Source organism: Gavialis gangeticus, unplaced genomic scaffold (assembly GCF_001723915.1).
Source record: "Gavialis gangeticus isolate Ggan-Ray unplaced genomic scaffold, GavGan_comp1, whole genome shotgun sequence".
Classification (NCBI taxonomy): domain Eukaryota; kingdom Metazoa; phylum Chordata; order Crocodylia; family Gavialidae; genus Gavialis; species Gavialis gangeticus.
In genome coordinates, this window is record NW_017729029.1 from 5022843 (window position 1) to 5042581 (window position 19739).

A 19739-nucleotide genomic window follows, 5' to 3' on the forward strand; every position below is an offset into this window, starting at 1 on the left:
GCAGGCAGTGGGGGACAGCAGCAGCACGGGGGTTGCTTTGCTCGGTGCTGGTGCCTGGCTCCTGGCTCCTGGCTCCAGCAAGTGCTGTAAGGAGTGCAGCCTTCGCTGGCCATTTGTTTCCCAGTGCTCCCCACGCTCATGGGCCACAGGAGGGAAGCCCCAGGTGCTGGCGTGGAGAAAGCAGCTGGCTCCAGTGCCTGGGGCTTCTCTCTTGTGCCCTACAAATACGGGGAGTGCCAGGGAAACAAACGGCTCGGTGGAGGTGTGCTTTTTGTTGCAACGTGCAGTGCTGGCCAGAGCCAGGCACCAGCACCCCCACCTGCTACTGCACCATGAGGGAAGGGAGTGTATGGGTGGGCCCCATACCCTCCCTCACACCCCACACTCTCCCTCACACCCCACAAACCACATACACACACAGACGCCCCCCGCAGTGTTGCCTGCATTGACTGCAGGAGAGGACAGTGTGTTCCAGAGCCACACACCCACAAAACCACACAACCCCCCAACATACCCTATGCCCCCCCACAGCCACACCCCCTCACAATCCCCACATACCCTAAACACCCCCACCCCACCATACACACACACCATACACCTCCACCACATACACACACCCCAACCACACCCGCTACACAATATAAAAGGCTAAGAATTTATTATGCAGTTACCTCTATACACACTACACAAACACAAATCATGACAAAAATATTTTTTGTAATAAAATTAAAATATGTTATATTAGGTGATAGACTTTAAATGTATGACTTGGGTTTTTTTTCTGGTTCTAAGATGGCAAATTTGGGAATGTCACAATTTGGGAATGTCTGTAGTTGTCAAATCTGAATCAAATGTGCCTGCCTGGCCTTGCACATAACAGATGTGCCCACAGAACTCCCCAACACTATTCCAGCCCAGGGAAAAAGCCCAGATTGATACGAGACAACTGACTTGTAATAGTTTTAAAGGTGGCATGAGTCAGGATGGCACAAATTGAGAAGTTCGTTATGGTAATGGGCTGATGCTGCAAGGTGGGCATTTATTCTTGTATAGTTCTGGGAACCCTCAACACAGAGTCAATGGGAATGGGGAGTAGACTGCTCTTCACTCAGAAGTCAGCATAGTCTTAGGCTGTATTGTCACACAGGTTTTCCTCCAAGTGAACAAAAATGTATTTGTGGAAGGAGTCACGACTGGACAAAAAGTATGCAATAGAAGATGGCAACTACTGTTTAACACAGTGGAGAGCAAATGCATTCTTCTCCCCACACTCCCTTCTCCACCACCTGTTGCTTCTGCTGCACCTAAAATGGATTGTGTTTAGCCATCCTTTTTATCAGGCAGCTGTGCCAAAGATCTGCAAACCATACTACCACCCTTCACTTTGATTTTAATACAGACACAACACAAAGTTACCAAGCTTGATGAGAGAATCAGTGCAGAGGAACAGTGAAAAACCCTCAACTTAATGGCTTATCGCATCAAAGGACACATTGCCAACGCAGCTTGCAGATGAACACATTCTTAATCATGGTGCCCAAACCAGAAATTACAGAAAATGTAGGGCTTGGACGCACTTTTTTGAAAGTGAGGTTGTGTGTTCAATAATGATAGGTTGCATATTTCTTTCCTATGTTGCATTTCTGGTAAAAACATGCAGCTTCCTTTATTCTATACTGCTCATGTTGTCAAAGCTATTCTGAGAAAGACCAGAGGAAATCCAGTCAACCTGAGCTAATTTGCTTTGGTATTTACAGTACAAGAGACAGGCAGACATGAAATAGCTAGGACTTTGTACCTAGTTAACCTGAATCTTGTTTAAATAAAGCTTCAAGAGATGACACATGGTGTTTAGGAGAGATTACAAAGGAGGAAACAAAGACTTTGGCAAGCACAAGTGAACACAAGAGAAAGAGAGGAAGAACAAATGGTTTAATTTAATGATTTGAACAAAGTGTTTAATTCAGATGAAACACATGCCTATAATAAAGTTATTCCAAGAAATATTTTAAGTGTGCCCCAGTCATTAGGTAAATCATAAATATGTGCATCCTGGAACACATCTGGGGACTGTCCATGTTAGCTTTTATAAACGTGTTAGCTGGCAATCAATTAATGCAAGGTAAAAACTCTAGTGAGGATAACTTTAATGGCAATGGTAGCTCTGCTTTCCAAATTTCTAACTGCCATTGGGACTGTTACCAGCTTATTTTCAGTTTGCTCAGCTTCTCAGCACATCTTCATAATTCAAACAACATTAACTGCAGACCAAGGAAGAGCCAATAATTTCTCTCTCTTTGAGTTTGTTGGTATGTCTATGCCAGGAAAATCCTATAGTAGAGATCCGCCTACCAATAATGCTTTTCTGCTGTAATAGCTTAAATGAGTTTCCAGAACATAATAAATTATACCAGGAAAAGGGCTTTTTTCCCCCTTGTACAAATTCATCTGCATTAAGGTTTTTGCCAGCATTTTCCTCAGATAATGGTGCTTTTTTTCCCCTTCTGCACACTCCCAAATGCCATAGCTATGCCAGCAATACTTTTAAAGTATAGATCAGCCATCTTAATCTACAAATATGTGCATGTTGGAACAATATCAGGGGACTATCTGGCCACATTAGCCCACCTGTCAACTCAAGGAAAAATGAGAGACCTGGAAAACAGCAGCAAAATAGGTGCCTAGGAGAAGGTAAGCAGGATATTGTTAATGGCCTAATTTTTCAGAAATGAACAGTGGAAACACCCATTGAATTCTGCTCCAATAAGCAGGCTCTTTGTTTTCAAGCAGATTCCCTTTTGTGGTCCCCTGTGGCCCTAGACACCGGCCTCTGGAGTTTACCCTGATTGTGCAATTCTAAACATACGTGGGCAAAGCCACTGTCCTGGTCAATATGATCACAGTCCTTCATCAGAAAAGTCTCTAGAATAGAAACCAAGTACCAAACGGAGATGCCAACAGGCTCTGACACAGCAATGCCTTCCTTGTTTTTCAGGGCCACACCCTGTCTGGAATGAAATACAGCCTACAAAACCGCCTGGGTTGAACAGCATAGTGGAATTAATTAGTCACTCTACAAAACTGGCCAAACTTACTCCCACTTCAAGCTGCAGTAAGCTCTGCTAGAAGTTCCTTCATCTTTGTACTCCAGGGGTTGCATCAGCACAGCTATGCCACTGGCTGACCAATGATGGCAGAAATCATACTGAGGTTAGTGGGGACAGGGCTTGTTGCAACCCAGTCTGAATCATCATAGAAAGCAGGTGACTGTGTGTGAGGAAAAAAGGGTTAGCATGGTTAAAGCCACAAGGAGGACATAGGCTTTGGGTTGCAATACCTAACGCTTAGTATGCTCCTGCATTAGGAGCCTAGATTCCTTATACAGCACATGGAGAGATGTCCTAAGAAAGGGACCCTCTCTGCAGCAAGCATGCTGAGCAGGGAGTTACCTACCAGCTAACAGGAAATGCAGAGAACAGAAATAAGGACCTATGTCCACCCCTCTCAGGGACTTGGGTGTCTAACTCTGGCCTGGAGGAAGAAACTTCCATTCATCTGGGAGCCACAGCTTTGAGCCCTCTCATGCTGCTAGGAGCCTCAGTATTCATTGAGCCAAAGGGATGGAGGGAAGATGACTCTCTAAGCTGGTGCTTAGAGCACTCACTTGGGAGAACAAGGCTCCAGGCTCTGCTCCACTGAGTATTTAACTCCTTTAAATACAGCATGCTTTAAAACAGGAGGGGCAGGGAGCGACTCATCTCAGAAGACCCCATATCCTACGTGGCTACTGTGCTGTCTGAGGAGATAGGAGTTCTGGGTTCAAATTCCTGCTCCATCCTGGCACTTCCACATCCTCAGCATGTACTCTGTCCGTGGAGGGATTAGCCATAAAGGGCATCTGCTCCCCCTCCTTCTCTGCAGTAGAATGCCTGATCAGGTGGACTTGAAAGATTGCTTATCAAAGCAGGCTCTGCATGCCAGACTGGCAGGAGAATGCCTTCTTTGTGAACCTGCCAGGGCTTAGATACCGAGCAGCTCAGCACTGTGTGAACCTGGGTGACTATATGAATACCCAGAAGCTGACATTTAGGCATCTAGGTAATTTCATCTGTGGAAACTTAGGCACCAAGCAAATCAGGGTCCTTCCAGAGTTAGTTGACAGCTGAGTGGAGCACCAAAGGTGGCAGTGAAGTGCTTAAATCTCTTTGAGGAATCATGTCCACAGAGATTAAAATGTCTCTTCTGTCCTGAAGAAGAGCAAAACATTCTGAATGGGTGTAGGAAAAAAGAAAGTGAAAAAGGACAAGTGAAACCAGGAAAGAACTGTAGTGGCTTTTCTCTTAAACATCACATCTTTTTGAAGGCCAAAACTGAAGAGAATGAACCTCTGGACCATCAGGGCTGTTTGTGACAATGAGGCCCCAGCCACATATTAAACTTAAGATGTGATTAACCAGTTAATCACATCTTAAATTGTAACCTGGCCAGAGATTTAAGCAATTAATGGTGTTATAAAACAAGGAAGCAGCCATAAAATGATTAGTTTCTATGATGTCATTATTTGCATGTGTGGCCAGGTGCACCCACATGGTGCAACTGATGGGGCTTCCAGATGTGGGGGTGCACCATGCGCTCCCACGGCTGGGAGCTGGGAGCTGATGGGCCTCCCAGTCATGAAAGTGCATGGTACACCCTTGTGGCTGAGAGCTTGGATCAGCTGATGGGACTCCCAGCCATGGAAGCACTTGGTATGATGCCACAGCTGAGAGTCCCCTCAGCTGAGGGGGCTCTTGGCCATGGGAGCTTGCTACTTGTTAGTGCATAGGGAGCCCAGGATCGTGATCTCAGGCTCTCTGCACTGGCAATAAGACATGATGGGCAATTCACAAAGTCATACTTCCTGCTATGCCACATGTGTCTTTACCTTTCCTGCCTTTTTCTGTATGTCTGGCAGGAGCCTGGGACAGGGTGAACTAGACTTCTCAAAACTGGTGACAGTCTGAGTGTCAGATTGCTCAAGAAGCCCCAAGTACTACTGTTAAAATTCAAACTACATGGTTCTCACAATTAATGCAGTATCATTTGTAAGGAGTTTGTCCCACACAATAGATTATTTTAGACAGATTTAATTCCTTCATGGATTGCTGTGACTAGAATTGCACAGGGTTGGTACAGAAAAATGCACCTTACAAATAAGGAATTCTCAAAATAACTACCCATTAGTACAGAGCTTTCTAGGCAAAGGCAGCAGAGAAAGGACACTATCTTCATTGATACACAGGGAGTCAGAACATCTGGGTTCCATTCCCAGTTCAGGCACCAACTTCATGCGTGAGCATGGCCAAGTCATATTTTCCCTTTGGTCAGCTCCCCAGTCTCTCTCTGCTAGACAGCATAGTTACCAACTTTCACAGTTTATTGTGTTTCTCATGATTTTTGGTACATTTCTCAAAGCCCCTGTCTCTGGAACCAAGAGACTGTCAGATGTCATTACAAAAGTAAGTTTCTAGTCCTTGTTGCAAAGAAAAAAAATTGATATTGAGAGCAATCTATAATCTCAGAAACCAAAATGCAAATAAAAAGAACCTAACGTGTACCATTTAATAATAAACTATGACAATGATGTTCATCTGGATTTTGAGAATTCACATGAATCTAAAACTCAAAGCAGACATCAGATGGCACCAACCTAGCGGAGCAAGTGAAAGCTATGCAGAGTGGAGAAACCATCTATGCAACACTCACTTTCTAGGGACCCTGCCACACGCTCAAATTAAAGCTGGCTAGAAACCAGCTATAAAAACGTTGTTACACATTTTCAAGCACTAGCTTTGTAGCTGGTTGGCTCTTTTTATAGTTGGAATGACATTTTTATAGCATAATCATTACTTTGCACATGTGGCCAGTCTAAATTTATTGAGCAATTAACCAGTTAATTGTGTTATATATGTAATGTTTGGCAGGGGCTTAGGAAACATAGTTCAAGTATCCCTTTACTAAATCTAAAAAGAACATGGTATTCCAAGGTCTAAGCAAATGCAATAGGAAAGGGGATGCCTATTATCTCACTTGAGGAAGGACAGTCCAGATACAGTGGGGGTATCTACACATGCTATTAATGTGTCTGAATAAACTCTAGTGCAGTTCACGCTGGATTTAGCTGCTTTGCCGGCTCCACAGCAGTGTCTTCACCTGGCACCACAGCAATTCAAGCCAGGGTGGAGCAATCCTGGATGGCAGGGTACCTGGGGGGTTAGTTAGCCAGCCTGGGGCTGCTAGCCCCATCCTGACTCAATGTGCTGCAGAAGGGCTGGCTGGGGCATAAGGGGGCTAAGTGGCAGGTAGCAGACTAGGCAGCAGGTAGCCCCCACACTGTAGCACCCTTGGGCCTGGACAAAACAGCCAGAAGCTACCAAGTGGGTACTCTTATCTACTGTATGGGAGATCAGGTGGATGAAATTCTGCTGTCAGTGCCTCTTACAGACGCAGAGAAAAAGCAATATGCTGCAGTGATGGAAGCATTAACTTATAATTTTCTGGGCAAAAGAAATAGGATTTATGAATGAGCTAGATTCAGTCTTCATAAACAGGAGCCTTCAGAATCTGTAGACAGATTAATCACATTTTTGTATACAATGGCCAAATCCTGCCAATATGGGGATCTTAAGAAGAAGCTCATTAGGGACTTAGTTGTGGGGTTTCACGATACAGAGCTCTCACAGAGATTACATCTGGACTCTGATTTAACACTCCAGAAGGCTATCTCACAGGCTTCCAATCAGAGCTAGTTAATTCATAGATTCATAGATGCTAGGGTCATAGTTTCATAGTTGGTAGAGTCGGAAGGGACCTGAGCAGATCATCAAGTCCGACCCCCTGCCACGGGGTTCAAATGACCCAGGCTAGGTGATTACCTAGCCTCCTTTTGAAGACCCCCAGAGTAGGAGCGAGCACCACTTCCCTTGGAAGTTGGTTCCAGATCCTAGCCGCCCTGACTGTGAAGCAGTGCTTCCTGATGTCTAGCCTGAACCTACTCTCAGTCAACTTGTAGCTGTTATTCCTAGTTACTCCTGGTAGTGCTCAGGGGAACAGGGTCTCTCCCATTCCTCGCTGGTCCCTCTTGGTCAGAACGAACCTCAACAAATCATTGAGTCCAACCCGCTGCCTGGGCAAGAAAGAGTGCTGGGATCAGATGGCGCCAGCCAGATGTCTGTCCAACCTTCTCTTAAAGACCCCAAAGTAGGGAACAGCACCACCTCCCTTGGAAGCCCATTCCAAATTTTGGCCACCCTTACCGTGAAGTTTTTCCTGATATCCAGCCTAAATATGCTCTCTGTTAGTTTGTGACCATTGTTCCTTGTTACCCCAAGAGGTGCCCTGGTGAACAGAGCATCTCCAATCCCTTGCTGCACCCCACTAATGAATTTGTAGGCAGCCACAAGATCACCTCTCAGCCTTCTCTTGTGGAGGCTGAAGAGATTCAGTTCCCTTAGTCTCTCCTCATAGGGCTTAGCCTGCAGACCCTTAACCATACAAGTGGCCCTCCTCTGGACCCTCTCAAGGTTGTCCACATCCTTCTTAAAGTACAGCGTGCAAAACTGGACACAGTACTCCAACTGCCGTCTGACCAATGGCTCATAGAGGGGAAGTATCACCTCCTTGGATCTATTCATCATGCATCTGCTAATGCATGATAAAGTGCAGTTAGCTTTGCATCTGATTTTGTCACACTGATGACTCATATCAATCTTGGAGTCTACTATGACTCCGAGATCCCTTTCTGCTTCTGTGCTGCTGAGAGTGTCATTCCCCAGCCAGTAGGTGTGCTGGATATTTTTATGCACTAGGTGCAGCACTCTGCATTTGTCCCTGTTGAACTGCATCCTATTGTGTTCTGCTCACTTTACCAACCTGTCCGGGTCCGCCTGCAATCATTCCCTACCCTCTGGTGTGTTCACTTCACCCCCACAATTTAGTATCATCCACAAACTTGGACAATGTACACTTCATGTCCCCATCCAAGTCACTGATGAAGACATTGAAGCAGGGGAGATGCGTAGGGGGTGCACACGTATGCACATGCACCCCCCAAGTGTGGCGGTGCACCCCCTACAAAAAGGCACCACTGACACTGTTGGCGGTGCCTGCGGGTGGTCTGCTGGCCTCTGCCGATGCTGCCAGTGGTGACTGTGGGTGGTCACCGACCCTTGGTCAGTGCTTGCCACCCCCCACCCACTGCCGACAGCACTGGTGGTGTCTGCAGGAGCTCCTGCTTACTGCTGCCGTGCTCCCACCGTTCCTGCCATTGCTGCTGTGCTCCTGCCACTGCTGTGCCCCCCCAGCCACCAGGGACATGAGTCATTCATGCATTGAAGAGTACAGGTCCAAGGACTGAGCCCTGTGGGACCCCACTACGCACATTCTTTCAGGTTGATACTGACCTGTCCACCACCACTCTCTGTGAGCAGCCCCTCAAGCCAATTTGCCACCCACTGGAGCCTCTTAATTTATTTATGAGAATGGGATGAGATACCCATCAGGAGTAATTCTCAGTCCTGTCAAACATTAATTAATATGGATGCAATGCACACTGTAAAAAACTACAAACAAATACAAATAGTATTGACAGGCACAACAAATACAGGGAGTGGTCGCATCAGTGCCCACAGTGGCAAACAAGTGGGGGAAGGAGACCAATGCCACAGGTGTGGACAAACTCCAGGACATGGATGTGGTCAGTGTCCTGCTATGGAAGCAATATGTTGGCAATGTAAAAAGAAAGGTCACTATGCTTCAGTTTGTCGCTCCACCACTGGAGTCTATGAAATCACAGAACAGGATGCAGGGGATTGCACAGTACTTTTAGATGAAATTACAGAGTCTTCATCAGATCCAGGAGTCTGGATGACAGAAATTGAGCTCAATGGACAGCCAATGCCATTTAAAATAGATACAAGAGTAACAGTCTCAGCTATCCCTGATTCTTACTGCAGCCCGCACAAGGATGGGATTCTCCTTACCCCTATTAAATGGCTACAGGGACCAGGCAACAGTACCCTAAAAGTACTGGGATTCTTTAATGCAAATATAAAGCAGGGTCTGGAGTCAAGGGTAAATATTTCTGTAGAGAAAATCTGTGAACTACTTGAGCAAAAAAATGCACCTAGTGGTTTGCATTTTGGTTGCTATTTGAGGTGCCAGTGAAGCCAAAACTAAGCAAGAGGTTACTGGTAGATTGACCCAGTTTGCATAGATTCTGCTCAGAGCAAAATTCAAATTCACTTTACTTTCACTCAACAAACCTAGTAGTTGAGTTATACCAAATATGACTGACATACACAACTAAAGAAAGGAATACCAGTGAACAGGGGCAGGAAACTGGGCAGTTTGCAAGGAATTCACTGGGAACAAGAGGAGGAAGGGGAAGGGGGAAGAAAATAAGAAAAGGAAGAAGAGTCAGGCACCAGATCCTGCTCTGGGAAGGTAAGTGAGCCAGGGCTGTCTGTTTGGCTTGCTGAATGTTTGTTTGATGGGCTGTGTGGTTGGGGAAGTGCTCTGAGCAGCTGGGAGAGTTGCTAGCTAAGTGATTGCTGCCTATGGCTGACAAAAGTCCTAACAAAAGGCTAGAGTCAGTCCAGGTCCAGAAGGGTATAAAAGGAGATTTCCTGAGTAAACAAGGAAGTTTGCAGATCAGTTTGTCACCCCACCCATCTTTGTAGGGGAGCCTTAAAGGTAAGCTCTCTCTTTAGTTAAGAGTAACTAACCTATATCAATTTAGTGTATGTAGCTAAAACTCGGCAGGTTAGACCAATACTTAAGCCCCTTGTTTCACTGGAATCCAGAGCAAGAGGGAGTTCGCTTGGGAGTTTGCTTGGAAACTCTCACCTTTCTTCACTGTCACATTGGTGAGAGGAAGCAGGTTGGCAGGGAAAAGGAAACCTTTCAGCACCAAGGAGCAGCAAACAGGCCAGCTTACAGGGAGTTTGCTAGAGAAGGTCTGCTTGGCAGGAGGGACAGAAAGAGAGAAGCAGCAGATTAAGAGACCCAGGGAAGCAGCTGGAGGCCATAGCAGTGCCAGAGCCACTGCCACTGCTATTTCCTCCTCTGTTTGCCCGATGAGATGTCTATCCAGGCAGAACCACTCACTGTAGAGGCTTCCACCTAGGTCCTGGTTTGGCACTGTGGAGACTGCTGCTTGCAGGTTCCTTCCAGTGACAGCCAGGCAAGGGAGTGCCTGCAATGTGAATGGGGCCTCCTGGTGGTGTCCCTTAGGGAACAGGCCAGAGCTACAGGAGGAGGTGGTGAGGCACTAAAATATCATCTACCATGAGGACTTTATTTATTCCACGATGGAGAAGACCTCTTGGACTGTGGAGGAAGGATTGCCAGAAGCAGTGCTAAGGAAGGAAGAAAACCTGGACTTCCAGGAAGGTGAAAGCTGGAAACTTGTGACCTCTAGCAGCAAGCAGAAGTCTTCATCCTCACCTGCAGTGGTTTGCCTGGAGAACAGATATGGAGCCCTAGCAATAGAGGAGGAGAAGGAGCACATTCCACTGGTGGAAGAGGCCAGGCCAGGCCTCCACAAAGTTGGGAGGATTGAGAGCACCACTACCAAAAGGAAGCAATGGATGGTGGTGGTTGGAGACTCCCTTCTGCAGGGGATGAAAGCATCCATTTGCGGGCCTGACCTGTTGCCTCAGGAGGTCTGCTGCTTCCCAGAGCCCAGATGTCACAGACGGATTACTGAGACTCATCTGGCCCTCTGACTACTACCTCATGCTGCTCATTCATGTGGGCACCAATGATAGTGCCAAGGGTGACCTTGAGCAGATCAAAAGTGACTGCAGGGCTCTGGGTGCAAAGGAACAGGTGCTCAAGTGATCTTCCCTTTGATCCTTCTATCAAAGGGGAAGGACCCGGGCAGAAGTGGACACACCTTGCAAATCAATGCATAGCTGCTGCACAGGCAGTGTTACCAGCAGGCCTTTGGATTCTTCAACCATTGGGATGTTGTTCCAGGAAGAAGAATTGCTAGGAAGACAAGATCTACCTGAAGAAGGGAGGGAAGAGCATCTTCACAGACAGGCTCACTAACCTAGGAAGGAGGGTTTTAAGCTAGGTTCACTATGTTTGGGGGATAAAGAACAAAGCTCTGAGGTACATGGAAAAATGGGTGACCTGGAAGAAGTAGAAGCAGGAGGGTGCAACAGGGAAGGTCTTCTCATTCTTCCTGAGAAAGTAGGGCAATTGGCCCTCAGGCTCCATATGTGAACGCATGGAGCCTGCGAAACAAGGAATAACTGGAAGTCCTCACATAGTATGGAACTATGACATGACTGAAATAGCAGACACTTGGTAGGGTAACTCACATGGACTGGAGTACTGCCATGCATGGGTACAAACTGTTCAGAAAGGACAGGCAAAGGAGAAGAAGAGCAGGGGTTGATCTTTATGAGGTATATGATTGCTCAGAGCTCTAGTATGAAACTGGATATAGGCCTGTTGAAAGTCTCTGGGTTAGGGTCTGCTATAGACCACCAGACCAGGAGGATGAGGCTTTCTTCAAACAGCCAGCAGAAGTTTCCTGATCACAGGCCCTAGTTCTCTGGGGGACTTCAATCATCCTGACATTTGCTGAGATGGCAATACAGTAGTGCATAGGCAATCCAGAAAGTTTTTGGAGACTACTGGGCAGAACTTCCTTGTGCAAGTGCTGGAGCAGCCAGCTAGGGACTGTGCTCTTTTTGATCTGCTGCTCACAAACAAGGAAGAATTAGTGGGGAATGTAGAAGTGGATGGCAACTTGAGCAGCAGCGACCATGAGGTGATTGAACTGAGGATCCTGAGGAAATGAAGGAAGGAGAGTAAGGATCTTGTAAGCAGAATAAGGACCTTGGACTTCAGAAAAGCCACCTTAAACTGGCTGAGGGAACTGAGGCCCATCTGATGGAGAAGGGAATCCAAGGGAGTATGTTAAAGAAACCTTGCTGAGGGCACAGGAATGAACCATTATGATGTACAGGAAGACTAGCAAGTATAGCAGAAGACCTGGTTGGCTTAGCAGGGAAGTCTTCAATGAACTAATGCACAAAAATGAACTAACTTACAAGTGTAAATTTGGATAAATGCCTAGGGAGGAGTATATGAGTGTTGCCCGGGCATGCAGGGGTGAAACCAGGATGGCCAAAGTGCTATTGGAGCTTCAGCTAGCGCAGGATATGAAGGGTAACAAGAAGGGTTTCTACAAGCATGTTAGCAACAAGAGGAAGATCAGGGTCCATTACTGAATGGGGGAGGCAACCTTGTGACAGATAACATGGAAAAGGCTGAAGTATCACTGCCATTTTTACCTCATTCTTCTCAGGCAAGGTCTGCTCTCAGACTACTGCACCTGGCATCACAGTTTGGGGAGAGGCTGAGCAGCCAATAGTGGTGAAAAAACAGGGTAGAGACCATTTAGAAAAGCTGGATGAGTACAAGTCCATGAGATCAGATGCAATGCACCTGAGGGAGCTGGCTGATGTGACTGCCGAACCATTAGCCACTACTTTTGAAAACTCACGGAGATTGGGATAGGTCCCCGATGCTTGGAAAAAGGCAAACGTAGTACCCATATTTAAGAAAGGGAAGAAAAATCTGGGGAACTACAGACCTGCCAGCCTCACTTCGGTCCCTGGAAAGATCACGGAGCAGGTCCTCAAGGAATCCATTTCTAAGCACTTGGAGGAGAAGATGATTAGGAATAGCTAGTGTTTAGAGAGACCTACACACATTGAAAGAAAAGAAATCTCATGAGAGTCAATAAGGACAATTGCAAAGCCCTGCACTTAGGGCAGAACAATCTCATGCACCAGTACAAGCTTGGGACTGACTGGTTAAGCACCAGTTCTGCAGAAAATGACCTACAGGTTACAGTGGACAATAAGCCGAATATGAGCCAACAGCGTGCCCTTGTTGCACAGAAGGCTAATGGACTGTATTAGTAGAAGCATTGCCAGCAGATCAAGGGAAGTGTTATTCCCCTTTATTCAGCATTGGTGAGGCCACATCTGGAGGACTGTGTCCAGTTTTGGGCCCCCCACTACAGAAATCATATAGACAAACTGGAGAGACTCCATCAGAGGGCAGCAAAAATGGTGAGGGGCTTGGGGCACAGGACTAATGAGAAGAGGCTGAGGGAACTGGGCTTATTTAGTTTGGAGAAGAGAAGACTGATGGGGGATTTAATAGCATCATTCAACTACTTGAAGGGTGGTTCCAAAGAGGATGGAGCTGGACTGTTCTCATGGGAGGAAGGTGACAGAACAAGGAGCAATGGTCTCAAGTTGTATAGGGGGAGTTTAGGTTAGATATTAGGAAGAACTTTCTCATTAGGAGGGTAGCAAAGCACTGGAACAGGTTACCTAGAGAGATTGTAGAATCTCTATTGGAGGTTTTTATGACCTGGCTAAACAAAGCCTTGACTGGGATGATATAGTTAGGAATGGTCCAGTTTTGAGCAGGAGGTTGGACTAGGAAACCACCTGAAGTTCCTTCTAACCTTAATTTTCTATATCTCTACAATTCTGTGATAATGCTGGTTACATAGAATAGCAAACCACAAGCAAAACAGGATATGGTTTTATTAGGAGAGGCCTTTTTGACATGTGCTGAACTAAATACAAGCCATCCTTTCTTATAAACTACATTCATTTAAAAGAAATGGAAGCACAGAGTCAATGTTTTTGTTAGCACACATTTCCTTTCATCAGGAAGGCAAATCACATACTGATGGTAAAATAAGCACCAGAGTTCTGTTCAAACCAAAATTCAATAGTCTTATAAATAAAACCTAGGTCATAAACTCATTCCCCTTCCTGTGTACATATCAGATATTATAGAGCTCTTAGGTGCTTATTTGCTTCTTTGCTATTGCTTTTATTTCTGTAGCCTGATTTCAACCCTGTGATCAAATTTCCAGATAGTCCTAAAAGCTATGAAATGCAGAAAGACAGAGCTAAGTTGCAAAGTGTCCTGCACTGGTGAGAAAAGTAGGGACTATAGGCACCAAGGGAAAATCTTTTATTAGTAAACAAAAGTTCTTCATCAAGTAAGTGAGAGAGTGAGGAGTGGGGTGGGGAGGGGAACCATTTACCACACAGGTGCCTCTGAGCAAATTTATTTTTATATTTTCCATTTAGTTCAATCATTTTCAGAGGTAACCTACACTGAAATTTTGACAGGGCTGTCCCAGGAACATGGTATTTGAAGGATGTGATAGCCATGAAAGGACCTTCTTGCTTAAAAGACTGTTCACATGCATTTGGGGGGTATAAACAGTTAGTAGCCTAAGCCAAGGTTGTATTTAGTGCCATGTAGTTATTTTAATAGGTATTAGGACTTGCAGCATACCAAGCTTGGATCTCAAGTAGTTTTTCATCACTGGAGAGGAAAAAAAATAAACAAAAAAAAACTTTCAAATGAAAGATGGGACCAATGCAAACACAATCTGACTGAAAAAACCCAACTTGGATCCTTGTACATGGTCATTCCACGGAAAGAGCCCAAGGGGCAGATTTCATTACACACATGGGAATTCTGGGAAACTGGCTGTGCTTTTACTTAGCATCCTTCATAAAGTGCTCAGTGCACTTTAAAGAAGAATACACAAAAGTAAGAAACCCACTTAAAGCAGCAATAAAATTAAATCCCCCCTGAGTTTTAATTTTAAAAGCAGTAACAGATTAAGTTATCCAAATGCTAAGAGGAAACAATTTCATAGCCAAGATACCACAGTGCTAAAAGCTCTGGCTCCCTTAGTCCCAAGACTAATTAGGGCAATTAAGGAATCTACAGACTTCAGAGAATGACTCAAAGCATTAAATGGCAAGAGTTTTAGATAATAAAGCAGACCACTAGTATTAAGGTACCTCATATGTGCATTAAGCAGTGATCTAACAGGCAATGTGTTGCATATAAAGGAAATGATCAATAAGAACAATATCATCTACATGTTTTACAACACAGAGCTTGTAACCACCACAAATAGGGACCCTTCCCATGAAATATAGAAATGTCAAGAAGACAGTTTCGCCTGGGATTTAGATTAGCACACTGGGAGTGACAAAGACAAATTCTGTCACTAACTCACTGAGTGACTTTTTATGTCACTTTCCATGCCATGTAGCCTCATCTTAAGGATAGTAATGTCCTCTATAAAGCAGTTTCATCATACTGGAGGTAAGCGTTTTATTTCATTCACTAATTATTAAAAATAAAGCCTTCCAGTTACCTAAAGTATTAACCAAAGAATTGATATCACATCCACCGAGTGGCAGTGAAAACCAAATATCTTATGTGGCGGATTGTTTACTTCTACCTGGATACATGTCAATGTTTCTGTCTACCTGGATATCTTTCAATGTTTTATCTATTAATAGATTCAGCAATAATAATACATGGACAGTTTCTGCAACTTGAGTTTTTCTTTGCTTAGAGACTAGGATCAGTAAAATCATAGGCACTACCCTATGGAGTAAGGTATAATGTAATGCAAAAAAAGCGGTAATTCTGGCACTAACTGAATTATCAGCGAAGAAGCTTCACTAAATAACAATATTTAGAACCTGTTGCAATGACTTCCACTATATCCAAATTCAGCTTGGGCACACGATGCGCCATCCTACAAGGATGTCTCGTAAGGGTCTACTTAGCACAGGGGTGGGCAAGATGCGGCCTGCCAGGCCATTCTATCTGGCCCGCGGGGCCCCTAAAAAATTTTAGAAAATTAATATTTATCTGTCCCTGGCTGCCTGTCATATGGCCCTTGATGGCTTGCCAAAACTCAGTAAGTGGCCCCCTGCCAGAAATAATTGCCCGCCCATGGCTTAGTATAAGGCTGCTCTACAGTCTAGAACAAGTGATCAGGTGGATCTGTCAGAGTATCAGACAGAAAAACAAACAAAACCACACACATTTTCATCTGAATACTAGAGCATGGGCAGAGACACTAGAAAAGGAGTGGTTCTAAAATAGATTCCTGTGGTCATCCACACAAAGGGGAAACAGATAATATCTGAAGCACCATAGGAAACCAGCACTGACTAATGTGAAGGATGCACCTGAAACTGCCAGAAATACTTTAAGTCAGTCCAGCACATACCTGCTAGAGCAAAAAAAGATGTTTCAACAGTTTTAGACTTACTGTTCTTACTCCAGAGTGAGTGTGTGTGGGGGGGGAGGGGGGGAAAGGCGGTGAACATGGGGGCAGAGCAGTTATATACATGTCTTCCTGCAGTTCAGAGGCACAAATTTGGGCCTAGCTCTAGATTCATGTTGAAGATTGCTCCCAGTCAATCCAGCTATAAATGGGTACCCCATTCGGTCAAGCCAGAGAGTTAAGGGCCAGTAGCCATGATGCTCTCTACATTGCTTCCTTGTGTACTGTTGGCTACAGAAACTGGTGTGCCTTAGGCCCCACAGCTCAGCAAGCTATTTGACTGAGATAGACCTCTGACTTTGACTTGATTATCCTCACCAGCAAACCTGAGGATGCTAGGCTAGGACACATCAGCAGTCCAATGCTTTCTGCAGATTACATTTCCCATTTAAAATGTGGGGGCAAGTGTCTATACCATGTCCTCAGACGTGCCACAACAGGGGTGGTCCCAAGTATGCTCCACTCACACCCTGCAAACCTAGAAATGCAGGGATGAAGCTGCTCCAGGGTCCTTCCTGATGGTTGCTCTCAAGCATACTGGACAGTGAAGTCTCAAGAGTGACAATGGTGGGACATCCCAGAGCAGTTTTGACAGTCCATTTCCAGGTTTGGTGCTTGCCAGGGGGAGCCAGTAAGTGGGGCTTGGTCAAGAGAATCCCTGTCAGGACACACTGGGAACACACTATAAAGGGACTTAAATGTTCACTGACAAGTGATATTTTTCATCTCCTTGCAGTATTGCTAAGTTGATTCTTTATCTACCCAATTGGAATAACATTTTGGGAACATGTGGCAGGCATTAACCTCTCAATAATTTCAGTGACGTAAAGCATGTTGCCTAAAGAAGGAAATCAACATTCACTATCCTTTTTGTGCACACTGTAGTTAGACAAGTAAAGCTAAGCTACTTGGAAAGGTAAAAGGCCTCCATGTCAGATCTCTGTTCATAGATTTCATAGACACTAGGGCTGGAAGGGACCCTGAAGGATCATCGAGTCCAGCCCCCTACCCCAGGGGCAGGAAGTCAGCAGGGATCATAGGATCCCAGCAAGGTAAGCATCCAAACGTGTCTTGAAGGCATTCAAAGTGGGTGCTTGAACTGCCTCCGGCAGCAGTTTATTCCAAATCTTGGGGGCTTGGACAGTAAAGAAGCTCTTCCTTATGTCCAGCCTGAACTGGTCACGGTGGAGTTTGTGACCGTTCGATTTTGTCAGTCCTTGGGACACTCTGGTGAACAAATGTTTCCCCAGATCCTGGTGAACACCCCGATAAACTTATAGGTGGCCACCAGATTACCCCTGAGCCTGCGCTTTTCCAGGCTGAAGAGTCCCATGGCTCTCAGCCTCTCATCATAAGGTCTGTTTTCCTGACCTCTGATCATGTGCACTCCCTCCTCTGCACTCTCTCAGGCTTCTCCACTTCCTTTTTCAATTGTGGAGCTCAAAACTGGACGCAGTACTCCAGCTGCGGCCTCACCAAGGCTGAGTACAAGGGGAGAATGATGTCCCGGGATTTGCCTGAGAAGCATCTATGGATGCAAGCCAGCATTTTGCTCTCTTTGTTACCCACAGCATCACACTGTATGCTCATGTTCATCTTGTGGTCAATGATGACCCCCAAGTCCCTTTCATCTGTAGTGCTAACCAGCATAGCACTGCCAAGCCTATAAGCATGCTGTGGGTTTTTCTTCCCAAGGTGGAGAACCTTGCATTTTTTGGTGTTAAACACCATCAGGTTCATGTCCTCCCATTTCATGAGGCTGTCAAGGTCAGCCTGGTTCCTTTCAGTGTCATGCCTCCTTACAACAGGAAGAGACTGTTGGTTGTGGCTGCCTCCAGGCAGTGACGAAGCAAACCAAAGTCTTTGATGCTTCTGACAAACCGTGCAGATGTCAGCCTGAAACCGTTTTCACGCTTCCTCAGAACTACAGTAATGGGAAACTGTAGGATAAGCCTGAGCACAAAACCAGCAAGAACTGGTAGCGCGTGGGCAGGAAGGAGATTAAGGAGTCTCAGATCACTAGCCAGTATGTTGACGGGTACAGGAAATGGGGTGAGGGGGTGCAGAATAGAGAGAGACTGGGATGCCTGTATGCCATCCAGTGCTTAGCACAGATCCACTAAACACTACTGCAAAACAAATAGCACAGCTCCCTTCCATTTCCTGCTCCTATGCATCAGATAGCAGCAGCAGATGAGGATGCCTGCTGGGTGGGCATCATGAGTTCAGAACAGTGCCACTGCCATCTTGCACATTTGGCTAATCACACTGACATCATGCATCACTAGCCTCATTTGAACTTTTGATGCTAATTCAAATCACCAAGGGAACGGCAAAAGATTTTAATCAACATCTGAAACTAAAAGTCTTTCAACAGAACTGTTAACACCCCAAATCAATCTACTATCTTACTCTCAAAAGGAATACCTGAATGAAGCTATGCTGTTCTTCACCACCATGTAACCCTATGTTATTCACATTTCATCCAATTCAAATTGTATCACGCACCTAAATTTACCTTTGCTTCCTAAAAGTTGCAAAATATACTTAAATAGGAAAGCATTCAGTATTTTTAGAATAACGTATTATAAAAATAGATAATGAAGGTTGTATAATCTAATTTGAAGCAAGAATTTTTGTGGGTGATCACACAGTCAGTGTGGTAGAGACAATATTTTTATTAGACCAACTAGACAGTTGCAAACAATTTTTTCCTTATTTGCAAGCTTTTGGGTACACACACCCTTCCTCAGGCATAGGAGAATGCAAAGATTGTAAAATTCTTCCTGGTAAAAATAAAAATTCATATTGTACAGGAGACCTGGAGGGTGGTGTAAACTCTCCTGGCTGGAAAAGTTCATTTTATGTAAATTAGGCTTGGATAAAGGTTGGAGCAGTCTATTTATCTCAAAGGTGTCTGATGGCAAGCAGGATGTTGAATTATGCTTCATCTGTTAAAATGTTTCATATTTCACAGGAGGATTGGTGATGGAGAGGTTCTCCTGGGCAAGGAATTTCTGTTGTGTTGAGGTTGTGCTGCAAGTATGCATATTTGGCTTGAAAAAAAAGGTTGGAGCAGCGGTGTTAGCTTCCAGGTCTGAAGGTGTTGAATTTTGCTTCCTTCTTGTAAAATTATGAAGTTTTCATTTCAAAGCCCGTGGGTGATCAAAAAATCTCCTGGATTGTCACAGCAACACCACCACATCAGCACTATCAAAACACGTATAATCTAATATTTTCAATATTGGACTATGAACATTTATTTTCCCATTTGAGTATATTTTGCAGATTTTAGGAGCTTGGAATGGAGACAGAGTCAAGCATTTCCATTAAATACAAAAAACTTAAGATCTCCCACATAATCAAATTTGGGTTTGTTAAAGCTGCCCCCCACCCTATTTTCCTGTCTACAATGCTCATATCAAATCCAGTGCCTAAAATGGTTCCCTTCTACACATTGCTCATTTTTTAACTGCTGTTATCTTAGCAATAGATAACATTATAAAAGTCCCCCTTTACTACTCAGGAGGTCTATTGATTA